The sequence below is a fragment of the Podarcis erhardii genome (assembly GCF_964252035.2).
Source record: "Podarcis erhardii genome assembly, chromosome: 14".
Lineage (NCBI taxonomy): Eukaryota > Metazoa > Chordata > Lepidosauria > Squamata > Lacertidae > Podarcis > Podarcis erhardii.
In genome coordinates, this window is record NC_138503.1 from 32,611,977 (window position 1) to 32,624,070 (window position 12,094).

The 12,094-nt window shown below is 46.6% G+C and overlaps 1 long non-coding RNA gene across 1 annotated transcript in view; it reads right to left on the reverse strand.

The window, feature by feature from the left end:
• The window catches only part of LOC309329509, a 219,638-nt gene that overhangs the window by 191,189 nt on the left and 16,355 nt on the right, over window positions 1-12,094 (reverse strand). The gene's annotated exons all lie outside the window — the stretch shown is intronic.

Here is a 12,094-nt window from a genome sequence, read left to right on the forward strand (position 1 = left end):
AACCATGGCTGGGGGACTGCTGGCCAGCCACATGGCTGCTGGAGTCCAGATTGTATCAGCCAGTACAGTCGGTGCTCAGGGATGATAGAAATCGTAGCCCAACAGCACCCCCAAGGGTGGTGGGTTCCCTGTCCCTGCATGAACCCTTATCAGACATTCAGAAAAGTGGCTGGTGGATCTATGGGCAGGGAGGATTCACCCCCAACACATCTGCGTTCATTACAAGAGGGGTTCTCAAACTGGTCCACGATCATCACTCAGAGCGTCCTTGGCATGGCTGTATTAAATACTTGCATTGTTTTGTTGATACTTTTATAGCTTCTCTTATTTCTCACATTGTAAGTTAATTGTATTGCAAATTTAAGTCCACGGGCTGCAAATCGTACTACCATATACAAAATAAAAAGAAGCAATAGAAAACCATAGAGCTGCTAGCGCTGTGCATTAGAGTTGCTGCAGCAGGCAGAGAAATCATGCAGGCGTCCACAAGAATCTTCAGCAATTTCCCAAGTGTTCTAATGGGGGAAGTTTGGGAAGCACTGCATTAGAACATTTACATTGTCCATGGATTTGGAACTCCTGGAAAGGGGCTTGTGTTACACAGTCCTATTTAATGCTCTACAACAGGAATGGGGAACCTGTGACTTTCTGCATGTTTCCGGAGTACAGCTCCCATCATCCTGGCCCTGGCATCTGGCCATCCTAGCAGGGGCTGATGGGAATTGGAGGGCCACATCTTCCTCCAGTGTGGTGTAGTGGTTAAGAGCGGTAGACTCGTAATCTGGTGAACCGGGTTCGCTTCCCTGCTCCTCCACATGCAGCTGCTGGGTGACCTTGGGCTAGTCACACTTCTCTGAAGTCTCTCAGCCCCACTCACCTCACAGAGTGTTTGTTGTGGGGGAGGAAGGGAAAGGAGAATGTTATCCACTTTGAGACTCCTTTGGGTAGTGATAAAGTGGGATATCAAATCCAAACCCTCCTCCTCCTCCTCCCTGCTTTCTGGCAGTAGAGATCATCACCTGCCAGCCTTGGAACTAGAGTCAGCTTGTTGTGTACTCATGCACATGCCTGTCTTCTCCCACATGCACACAATTCTTGCATTTTTAAAAGTGTGCTTTTTAATACACATTTGGAGATGCTTTTTTTAAAAAAGCCAAAAATACCAACATGTGCAGAATCCAAAGGATAGCTGTGCTCTAATCCACATGCATTGCAGTTGGTAGGACGAGGCAATCCTTTCGGTCCCTTCCATTTCTTCAATTTCTAATCCAGGAAGTGTGAATCAGGTTGGTTTCCTTAAAAATGCAGTGATGCTTAAAGGATTCTGCTCTGGCTATGTGGACTACAGCATGCAGCTTCTGAAGCCCCTCTGCCTAGTTTCCCTGGTGGTCTTCCCATAAACAGCCCATCTTTTGATCACTGTGTCACTCAAGAGAATAAACAAGTCTCCATATCTCTTCCTTGGAAATGTATGGAGAATATGTGTGCTGAAAAGGAAAGGCCCAATGCCAGTCTGCCTTTAGTACAGCATTGGCTAGGTTGGTGTCCACCAGATGTCCTTAGAGGAACACCCAGTCTTGGCCACCATGGTCAATTGTCATGAATGATGGGAGTTGTGGGTCTAACAAGATATGGAGGACTATAGGTTTGCCACCCCTGCTCAAGGAAGAATGATTTGGTCCTTAGATTTCCTCCACATCCTATCTTGATGAACCTCGTACATCTAAGCAGGTGTGTTTCATGCCTGGTCAAGAAGCCAGGAGTTCTCCCACTGCTCAGCATCTCCAGGCAGGGTTAAGAAAGACCTCTGTCTGCACCAGTGTAGACGAAGCACATGGAATCTGGCCCTCCAGATGTTGCTGGACTATAGATCCAAACATCCCCCAGCTAGTGGCCACATTGCCAAGGCTGATGGGAGTTGTAGACCACAGGATCACCATCCCTTGTGTAGACGATGCTGAGCTAGATGGACCAATGGTCTGACTCGGTGTAGCTTCCCATGTTCCTGTGGGTAAGTCTGAAACCTTGAAGAGCTGTTCCCAGTCAGTATAAAAAGGCAAATAGGTAAATAGGTAAATGACCCCTGGAAGGTTAAGTCCAGTCAATGGGGTGTGGTGCTCATCTCGCTTCAGGCCAAGAGAATCAACGTTTGTCCACAGACAGCTTTCAGGATCATGTGGCCAGCATGACCAAATTGCTTCTGGCACAACGGAACACTGTGACGGAAGCCAAAGCGCATGGAAATGCCGTTTACCTTCCCGGCATAGCGGTATCTATTTATCTACTTGCACTGGTGTGCTTTTGAATTGCTAGGTTGGCAGAAGCTGGGACAGAGCAACAGGAGCTCATCCCATCACATGGTCCTTCCGATCAGCAAGCCTAAGAGGCTCAGTGGTTCAGACCACAGTACCTCCTGCGTCCCTGCATCAGTGTAGACAGTGGTGAGCTAGATGGTCTGACTCTGCATCCTTATTCACTAGGCTCCAAACGTATCAATACCCACTTGGTCTGCCAAAGCTTCACCAAATTCCACCCCCATGATCAGGTGAAACCTGCCCCTGGTTCCACCCATAAAAAGAAAAAAATCTGGCAGCTGTGTGTGCTTTGAAGCAGCCTGCAGGTCTTAAGATGCAGACAGTGGAGTGATTCTTATGTAGTTGTATGTCCTGTCCCCTAAGGACATGTTGGGGAGTTTCCAGCATGGCTGGAACTGTTGCAAGAACATAAGTAGAATCTGGCTGCTGGATCAGCCCAAAGCGGGCCCACCTACTCTAGCATCCTGTCCTCACAGTGGTCAAACAGATGTCCCAAAGGGAAGAAGGCCACAAGCAGGACCAGAGTTCAATGGCAGCCACACCCTTTCAGATCTTTACCTATCCCAGGCAATTAGAACTGCAGAGAGCAAGTGGGGGAGCAGGGTTCAAATCCCACTTGGCCACAAAGCTCACTGGGTGACCTTGGGCCAGTCAGAGTCTCTCAGCCTAAACTACTTCACAGGGTTGTTGTGAAGATAAAACCAAGGGAGAACCATGTACACCATATTGAGCTCCTTGGAGGAAACATGGCACATAAATATAATTATAATGAAAGAAGGGTTGTTGTGCTGAATCAAGCCAGTGTCTTATCTAGTTCTCACACTGGCCAACCGGAAGGCTTCATGGGTAGTCCACAATCAGAACCTGGGTACAACAGCAACTCTCCAATCCTGCAGTTTCCAGCAACTGGTATTCATAAGCATTTCTGCCTTTGACTGTGGAGGTAGAGAATAGCCATCATGGCCAGCAGCCATTGATGGCCTTCTCCTCCATTAATTTGTCTCATCCTCTTGTAAAGCCATCCAAATTGGGGACCATCACTGCTGATGATGGCACATGGGGCCACCAACTTGTTGAAGTTCAGGAAGTTTGGTGAATACCTGGAGGCTCTCTGGGAACCTGTGGTTCCATGACAGAAGAAAGGTGGGGATATAAATGCAAGAAAAGTAGCCGGAGGAAGGGTGAGATAGAATTCTCAAAAGAAGAAACAGGAAGGGAGGCAAACCTGTGCTCTGCCCTACATGTTACTGGGCACCCAAATGACTGGCCATACATGACTGGAGCTGATGGATATCCCAAGAACTTTGGGAGGGCCACGTATTACCAAGCCTTGTTCTATACAATCTCAATAATTTGAAATGAGCATGCTGCTCTTAACTCCACAGACTGACTGTAATTGGTCTGTGGACTGTACACACACAATAAAACTGATTGATTAGGTAGGGGAAAACTTCAGGCTTCCTGTTGGGGGCTGCAAGACCTGGGATTAACTTTGGTCTCCAGATGGCCAACAGTAAATAAAAAAGTGGTTAATAACTTTGGTGAGCTGTAGTGGGTGTCGTCAGGGGCTGGCTCTGGGGCACTGTGGGAAATTAAAGTTCCCAGCTCCCAGAACCATCTGCTTTTTAAAATGTCCAGGGATGCAAACGAAGCTGCTTACAGTGGTTCTATCAGGGAGATAACAAGGCTTGTTGATGTCTGAGGCAAAGCAGCCCACGTGGTCTCTCCCCACCTACTTCCTCAAGGAACATCTTACTCAGGGCCCATCAAATTATTTTGTCACTCGAGGCTGTAAGATGTAAGATGGTGTCAAATTCTGTTCCAAATTGTGTCCGTCACCTGGACCTTTGTTTCCATTCTCCTGCAGTTTGGCTCCTGACAAAAATGGCGGCATTTGTCTGGCTGTCCACTGTGGCGGAAGGTTAGAAGATTAATTATGTAACTTGTCACATGATTATTACATTATCCCACACAATTCAAATGAGGGTTAATGGCGGGCAGAATCTTCTCAAAGCAGGGTCTGGGCAAGATGGCCCCAGAGCCAACAAAGAGGCTATGGAGGAAGCTGTCACCAGGGCACAGAGAGTGGGGAGTGGGGCAGTGGGGCCACCTCACATGAGGTGAAGCAAGGTTTGCACTTGTCCCATTCTATTTTGTCAGGCAATGGCTCTCTGGGGTTTAAGAAAGGAGGTCTCTCTCAGCTCTTTCTGCATGCAAATATTGGGTAATACAGTGTGGGGAGATGGTGGATTTTGTGTCATTGGACACTGCAGTTCACTTGCAGGTTTATTCATTTATTTTCCATAGTTATATATAGAGAGAGGAAGGCACCTCTGAGCATACACAGAGCGCCTTTCTTATCACAGAATCTTATTATGGCTTGACAGTTCCACCAGCTATTTGGAATTCAGTCCAAACCTGGCTAGGTCTTTGTTTTCAGCCACCACCTCTATCATCCAAGCGCCCCCCCCCCCCCGTCTTCAGTGGATTTTCTATATTTTACCCATTTGCAAACATCTCTAATCCGTCATAGGATGTGAGTGTCTATGAGGAAGTTATCTATTAAATATCCATTTAAAAATAATAATCCTGTTATTTTATCTATTAAGCAAATCTGGTTCTCCTAAGCTTAAAAACACTATTAGGTGTTGACCTCAGCCTACAAGAGGGGGAAAAAATCAGCAACGAATTATAAAAGTTCCTCTTTTTTCTCCCCATCCCCAACTGTATTTGGAGAAATCAAAATAAGCCTTCTGGTTCAGCAATACAGGTGTAGCATTGAGAACAAAGAAAGAGGAAACGTGTTTCATTGACGATCTTCAGATTTCTTCCTGATAACAGGGGGAAAGTCCCTCTTCTTAAACACAGCACCATTCATTAATATTCTACTGCCACTCCCATTTAGATTTCGACTTCCAGGGGAAGGAAATGGAGAACTTAGCATGAAAGACTTCTGTGTAATTTACATTTCAAGGCAGGGAGCAAAACAATAAGCCACGTGCAGCAGAGAGGAATCAAATCTGCACTGTTCTCTCCTTCTCCTGGCCTTGTTTTGGTAGCCATGAGATGGGAGCTATAGCTAAAATTCAAGCTTGGTAGCTGCCAAGCATGAACCTCACTCCGACGGAGAATCCAGCCTCGAGAAAAATGTAGTTAAACGAAAGGAGGGGAACTGGTGACATCCTATTTACTGACCAGTCATTACCTTTGGGGGTTGATCATTCCATGTGGCACAGACCTGTTGGGCGTAACTGAAAACACTGCTTCAGTCAAAGAAAAATTCATTTAGACGTCTTCAAGGCAAAAAAAGTGAGATGCTGGAATGCAGTAGTCAGCAACTGGAAAGCCTTGGATTTTAGTACAGTGGTACCTCGGGTTAAGAACTTAATTTGTTCCGGAGGTCCGTTCTTAACCTGAAACTGTTCTTAACCTGAGGTACCACTTTAGCTAATGGGGCCTCCTGCTGCCAATGCATGATTTCTGTTCTCATCCTGAAGCAAAGTTCTTAACCTGAAGAAAGAAAGAAAGAAAGAAAGAAAGAAAGAAAGAAAGAAAGAAGGAAGGAAGAATGACATAGTGCGTGTGATGCCACACGCACAATGCACATCGTGTCACATTTTCGGAGGAGCCCCCCTCCAAAAATGTGACACAACATTGTACATCAGGCATGACATTGGATGTCCCCGTTATGGCGGCAGGTGCCCACAATCCTGAGGGTGAAATGGCACCCCTGGTCCAAAGGTAACATTTATATCCATTGCTCCACCAGCTTTTGCCTTGAGCTCCACCCACTGACGACATGTGGCCTTCAGCCAGCTGCCCAGAAAGCAGCGCAGCTCTCAGGCTGAAATAATTTCCTTACCCCCAATCGAATAAAACAACGGACATTTAATTTCCTTACCTAATCAATCGGAACCACCAACTCTAACCTACACACTCTCCAGTGCGATTCTAGCCAGCTCCCTGTTCATGACTGGTGCTGGAGGTTGTCAAAGGATGGGCAGTTACCAGGGCCCAAACGCAGGAAGGTGCCAACTAATTAAATCCTGGCTTTCTCTTGGAACAGGGTCTTTGCCAGGTTAGAAGCAAGGCCTGCTGCCTCTGACCAGCTCAGGCCTTGCATGCATCAAATGCAGAGTCTCCCGCGACGGTGCAAGGAAGCGGCAGTTTCTCTCTGGGAAAGGAGGAAGTTTGTCATTTCTTCTCTTCCTTTTCACTTGCTTTCTCTTTTTTAAAAGAAGTTGGAGAGCGAAGTTTCACCGGTGCACATGGAATGAATGCAAGGCATGACCAGTCTCTGGTGGGATGCCAAGGGAATGAGAGAGAGAGAGGGAGAGAAAGAGCGCTGCTGAATGTTAATGATTCATTACTGCTTGCAAGGCCTTTGTCTCCCTTTATCCGGTCCACTATAAAAGAATTAATTGGACAGAAAAATGGCAGGCTACAGAACCGACAACTAATTGCGGCACTCTGAATGCCTGATCACATGTGTGGCAGAGGGGTGGAATTCCAGACGGTCCCCTTTTGCCGAGACTTCTGGAATCATCATCATCATGATACTGGCACGTCACCCCTGCTTTGTATTTTGGAATCCCAGCTAGGAAAAGGACCGAGTGCTGACAGGGTGATCCAACCAGGCTCTGCTGCCACCCATTTTCACCCGTGTGGGCATTGCACTATGGAAGTAAGGAGGGACCAGCCTCAAACTTTGCCCTGGAGAGAGAGGGGGGGGGCATTGTCTTGTTGATCCCCACTCAGTGGTAGGAATTAGCAAGCCGCCCCCCCCCCGCACCAATTGCAGTTTGATTTGGAATGCACACAGACAAAACTGTTTCTTTGCCAAATAAACCGTTGTTTTAAACCTAATCCCACTCTGGAGAACATGCCCCATAGTTTTCCTAATCTGAGATGGCCATGTGTCCTATGTTAGGGAGGACGGTTCTTTATTTGTACAGCAACGTCTGCTGTCAGTGTGGTTTGTAGATACAGAACCCTAAGAAGGGAGATCGGGTGGGTGGGAGGCTCTTGTAGTTGCATCTCAGGCATGAGCACCTGAACATCAGACTGAACAAGCACCTGGGCACAGTCTTCCTCACTAAGGTGAGATAGACTATAGCGAGAGAGAAAGAGGTGGGGCTACATACACACCATGCATTTAAAGTATATTTAAGGCACACACACACCCTGCAGTTCATCCTGCGAACTGGAGTTGCTTAAGGGTGCTGGGAATTGTAACTCTGTGAGGAGTGAACTGTTAAGTTGTGGGTGAACATATCGGACAACACAGCAATTCTTCAAACAGCTCTTGTTTATTCACAGGCCAGAACAGAACAGAACTGAAGGGTTCAGCCAGCCTGCTTATATAGAGCTCCAGTACAACGCAACTGTAACAACTTTCTGTAACTATCCAATCACTGAACGTCAGTTTCAATCCCTTATTTGCATATGTGGAGCTGAGTGAAAACTATCTACAGTATCCCCCTGCTGGCCCAGGGTGAGAACTTCAGTACATAACATAAACTATGGTTCCCAGGATCTTAAGGGAGGGGAGTGTGCTCTGAATGCACTTTAAATGAATGGTGTGTACACAACCAAATAAATAATATTCTTGTTATAGGCCTCTTCTGCACTATACGTTTCAAGCAGCATCATGTCACTTTTAAACAGTCATGGTTCCCCCCCTGCAAAGAATGCTGGGAAATGTAGTTTGTTCAGACTGCTGAGCATTGTTGAGAGACCCCCGATGCCCCTCACAGCTGCAATTCCCAGAGTTACCTGGGAAGAGGGATTGACTGTTAAAGCACTCTGGGAATTGTAGCCCCTTGAGGGGAACTGGGGTCTCCTAACAACTCCCAGCACCTTTAACAAACTATAGTTCTTCCCAAAAGGAGCACCTTAACTGCTGTGGTATGATACTGCTTGAAATGTATAGTGTGCAAACAAGGCCTTTGTAACTATTTCTAAATTTGCATCTGAGCAGGTGCAAATTCCATGCAAATCCGTGCCTTCATTTTATTTTTCCTTGATGCATTTCCTCTTTTTTCAGCAACATGTCAATTGTTATCCTAACATAATCACAACCTCCGACTTCCAATGGGCCTGGAGGCCCCTGTGCACTTCCCCACGCTGCTCACCCTAAAACTTTTGAAAACTTCCAGGGGAACAGGTGAATGAGGAAAGAGATGTCAGGAACCAGAGGGGCATTCCCCAGGGAGAGATGCTGCCCCTGACCCTTCCATGCTTTGAAGAGCACTCATTGTTCTTTGAAGGAACAAGACCCCCACCTGAAATGATGCCCGGACAAAGGAATCTGAAAAAAGAAGAAGAGAACGATTCTTCCTTAATCTTACTGAACAGAGAAGTATAATTGTGGATTCTTCCCATTTGTGCTTTTCAGAAACAGAACTTCTGGTTCCTCTTCTGCAGTCCTGTGGGCAATAGATTTGTGGGACACAATTGGGGGGGGGATTTTAATGCCTAAGAGACAATGGCTGTGCTGTGAAGATTTCCCCTTAAGAAGTGGGTGTTTGGATACCCATCCCTGTTATGGCTCAGCTTGTGTGAGGTGAACAACTTCCTTTTCTCTGTCCTCAATCTTCCAATGTTCACCTTCATTGGGTGACCTCACTGGTTTCTCTTATGAGAAAGGGAGAGAAACTTCTCTCTGTTCACTTTCTCTGGGTGATGCGTTATTTCACAAAACCCTTGCCCCTTATTCCCCCCCCCCAAAAAAAATGTGTCATAGTGATTAGAGCATTGGACTAGGGCCTGGGAGAGACAAGAGTTCAAAGCCCCACTCATTCATGCAGCTCACTGGGCGACCTTGAGCCAGTCACTATCTCTCAGCCTAGCCCTACATCACAGCGTTGTAGAGATTAAATGAGGAGGACAATGCATGCTGCCTTGAGCTCTCTCTCACACACATATCAAAGATTTATCATAGAATTGTAGAGTTGGAAGCGACCATCTAGTTCAGGGGTAGGCAACCTAAGGCCCGTGGGCCGGATGCGGCCCAATTGCCTTCTCAATCTGGGCTGTGGACGGTCCAGGAATCAGCGTGTTTTTACATGAGTAGAATGTGTGCTTTTATTTAAAATGCATCTCTGGGTTATTTGTGGGGCATAGGAATTCATTCATATTTCCCCCAAAAAAATATAGTCCAGCACCCAACGAGGTCTGAGGGATGGTGGACTGGCCCACAGCTGAAAAAGGTTGCTGACCCCTGATCTAGTTCAACCCCCTGCAATGCAGGAATATGCAGCCGTACCACACGGGGATCAAACCTGCAACTGTGGCATTATCAGCACCACGCTCTAACCAACTGAGCCATTATGAAAAACTCTCTCTCTCTCTCTCTCTCTCTCTCTCTCTCTCTCTGTCTGTCTTCGGATTGCATTTGGCATTAGTCCTACACAGAGTAGACCTATTGAAATTAATGGGCATGAATAAATAAAGTTTATTCATAAACCTGAGTAAATGTTAATAAGACCTGACCCTTCCTTTTGCACCCGCTCTGCAGGCAGTGTTGCTTGACCGGCTCAGCACCATCTAAAACTGCGTCTTCCAAAACAGGGATAATGTGTCTTATTAGAAGGGGCCAAATGCACTCACTCCGTTGAGTTGTGACTGATTTCTGCAGGTCAGGCAGGCAGCCTGTCCCAGCACATTTTGTCCTGCTTGTTTGGCTGAGTCCTGCCTGTTTCGTTCCTTGCAGCTAATTAAAAAATAATAAAGAAAGCACCTCTTGGAAGGCTTTCAACTGCCAAGCCAGCTGAGGAGCCAGAAGTGGCTTTGGCACTTGCTCTGCTTGGGAATATCGGGCTTGGTGGTTTTTCCCTCCCGGGGACAAAATGGGACATGTTGAGCAACTGACTCCCTTTTCTGCCAGATATCGCTGCCCTCAACAGCCACTGCAGCAGAAGCTGAGGGAACAGGAACAGAGGAAGAAACCTTGAGCCAGACTGTCGGTCCATCTAGCTCATTGTTGGCCACATTTACTCCATACTTTTGAAGTGCTTTAAACAGTTGTGGCTTCCACCAAAGTATCCTGGGAGCTGTAGTTCAGACCCTCCAAGTGTCCATATTTTCCAGGGACAGTCCTGGATTTATAGAAGCCGTTCCAGTTTCTGATTTGATCCCGGAATGTCCTGCTTTCCCTTAGGATGTCCCTATTTTCATTGGAGAAATGTTGGAGGGTATGGAGTTATGCAAACCCCGAGCCAAGGAGATAAGTAACTATAAAACCTTTAGAAGACATCTGAAGGAAGCCCTCTATAGGGAAGTTTTTTAAAAAATATTAATGTCCTATTATGTTTTTGTATATGTTGGCAGTCACCCAGTGTGGTTGGGGCAACCCAGTCAGATGGGTGGGGCATAAATAGTAAAATCATTATTACTATTATCAGTGCTTTTTTTTCTGGGGGCGACCCATGGGTATACACATACCCCTAAGCGCTTTGTGAATCTTTGTACTTTTGTCCATTTGCTGTATTTATTTCTCCCAATTTGAACTATAAAATGGTGATTTTCTTGAGTCAAAATGAGAGTACCCCTAAACATTTTTTTAGAAAAAGAAGCACTGACTATTATTTTGGAAAAGGAGGACATCCCTTTTTTCATTAGAAAAATGTTGGAGACTATGGTAAAGGGACCCCTGAACCGTTAGGTCCAGTCGTGGACGACTCTGGGGTTGCAACGTTCATCTCGCTTTACTGGCCGAGGGAGCCAGCGTACAGCTTCCGGGTCATGTGGCCAGCATGACTAAGCCGCTTCTGGCGAACCAGAGCAGCGCACGGAAATGCCATTTACCTTCCCGTTGGAGCAGTACCTATTTATCTACTTGCACTTTGACATGCTTTTGAACTGCTAGGTTGGCAGGAGCTGGGACAGAGCAACGGGAGCTCACCCCGTCGTGGGGATTCGAACCGCTGACCTTCTGATCGGCAAGCCCTAGGCTCTGTGGTTTAGACCACAGTGCCACCCAAGGCTATGGTAGTTTGTTACAAATGATGAGAGTTGTTGGAAGATCCCTATATTTCCCTCGCAGGGCATAAATATTAGGAGTTTGGCATTCTCTCTTTGCCAAGATACAAACCTGAGATGGATTTTGCCATCATGCAAATATTCAGCCCGGATCTCTCCTCCCTACCATTTGGCGATTGGCTGCTGGCTCTGGGAGCGCGTTGCTTGATTTGCAAAGGAAATTAGGTGCAAATATTCTGCCTTATTACCAAAGACAGACAGGACAGTTCAAAACCAGTCTCATGCCAGTGGATGAACTGCACTCACTTCCGGGTTTCAGAACTGGCATTTATGTTTAGTGTCGAAGAGCTACCCTCACTGTTGGAGGCAGTGTGCTTCTGAGTACCAATTGCTGGCAGTCATGAATGGAGAGAGTGCTATGGTCACACGCAAGTCCTGCTTGGCATTTTGGCTGGGCACTGTGGGAAAAGGATGCTGAACTAGGTAGTCTGTTGGCCTGGTCCAACAGGACTCTTCTTGTGTTCATGGTAGTGGTGTTATTCCTTCAGGATCAGAAGCAGTATCTTCTGAACACCAGTTTCTGGGAATCACAAGTGAGCGCTGCTGTTGTACTCAAGTCCTGCTTGAAGGCTTCACATCAGATTCTGATTTCTTATGTTAACCTGCTGCCCGTGGGTTTCATGATGGAGTCATTCTTGGACGGAAGGTCATAATATGCCAAACGATCTCACACAATGGAGGAACCCAGCGTCGCAGCACAGAGAGATTCAGCCCTGTTTCCGCAGGTCTCAACCATC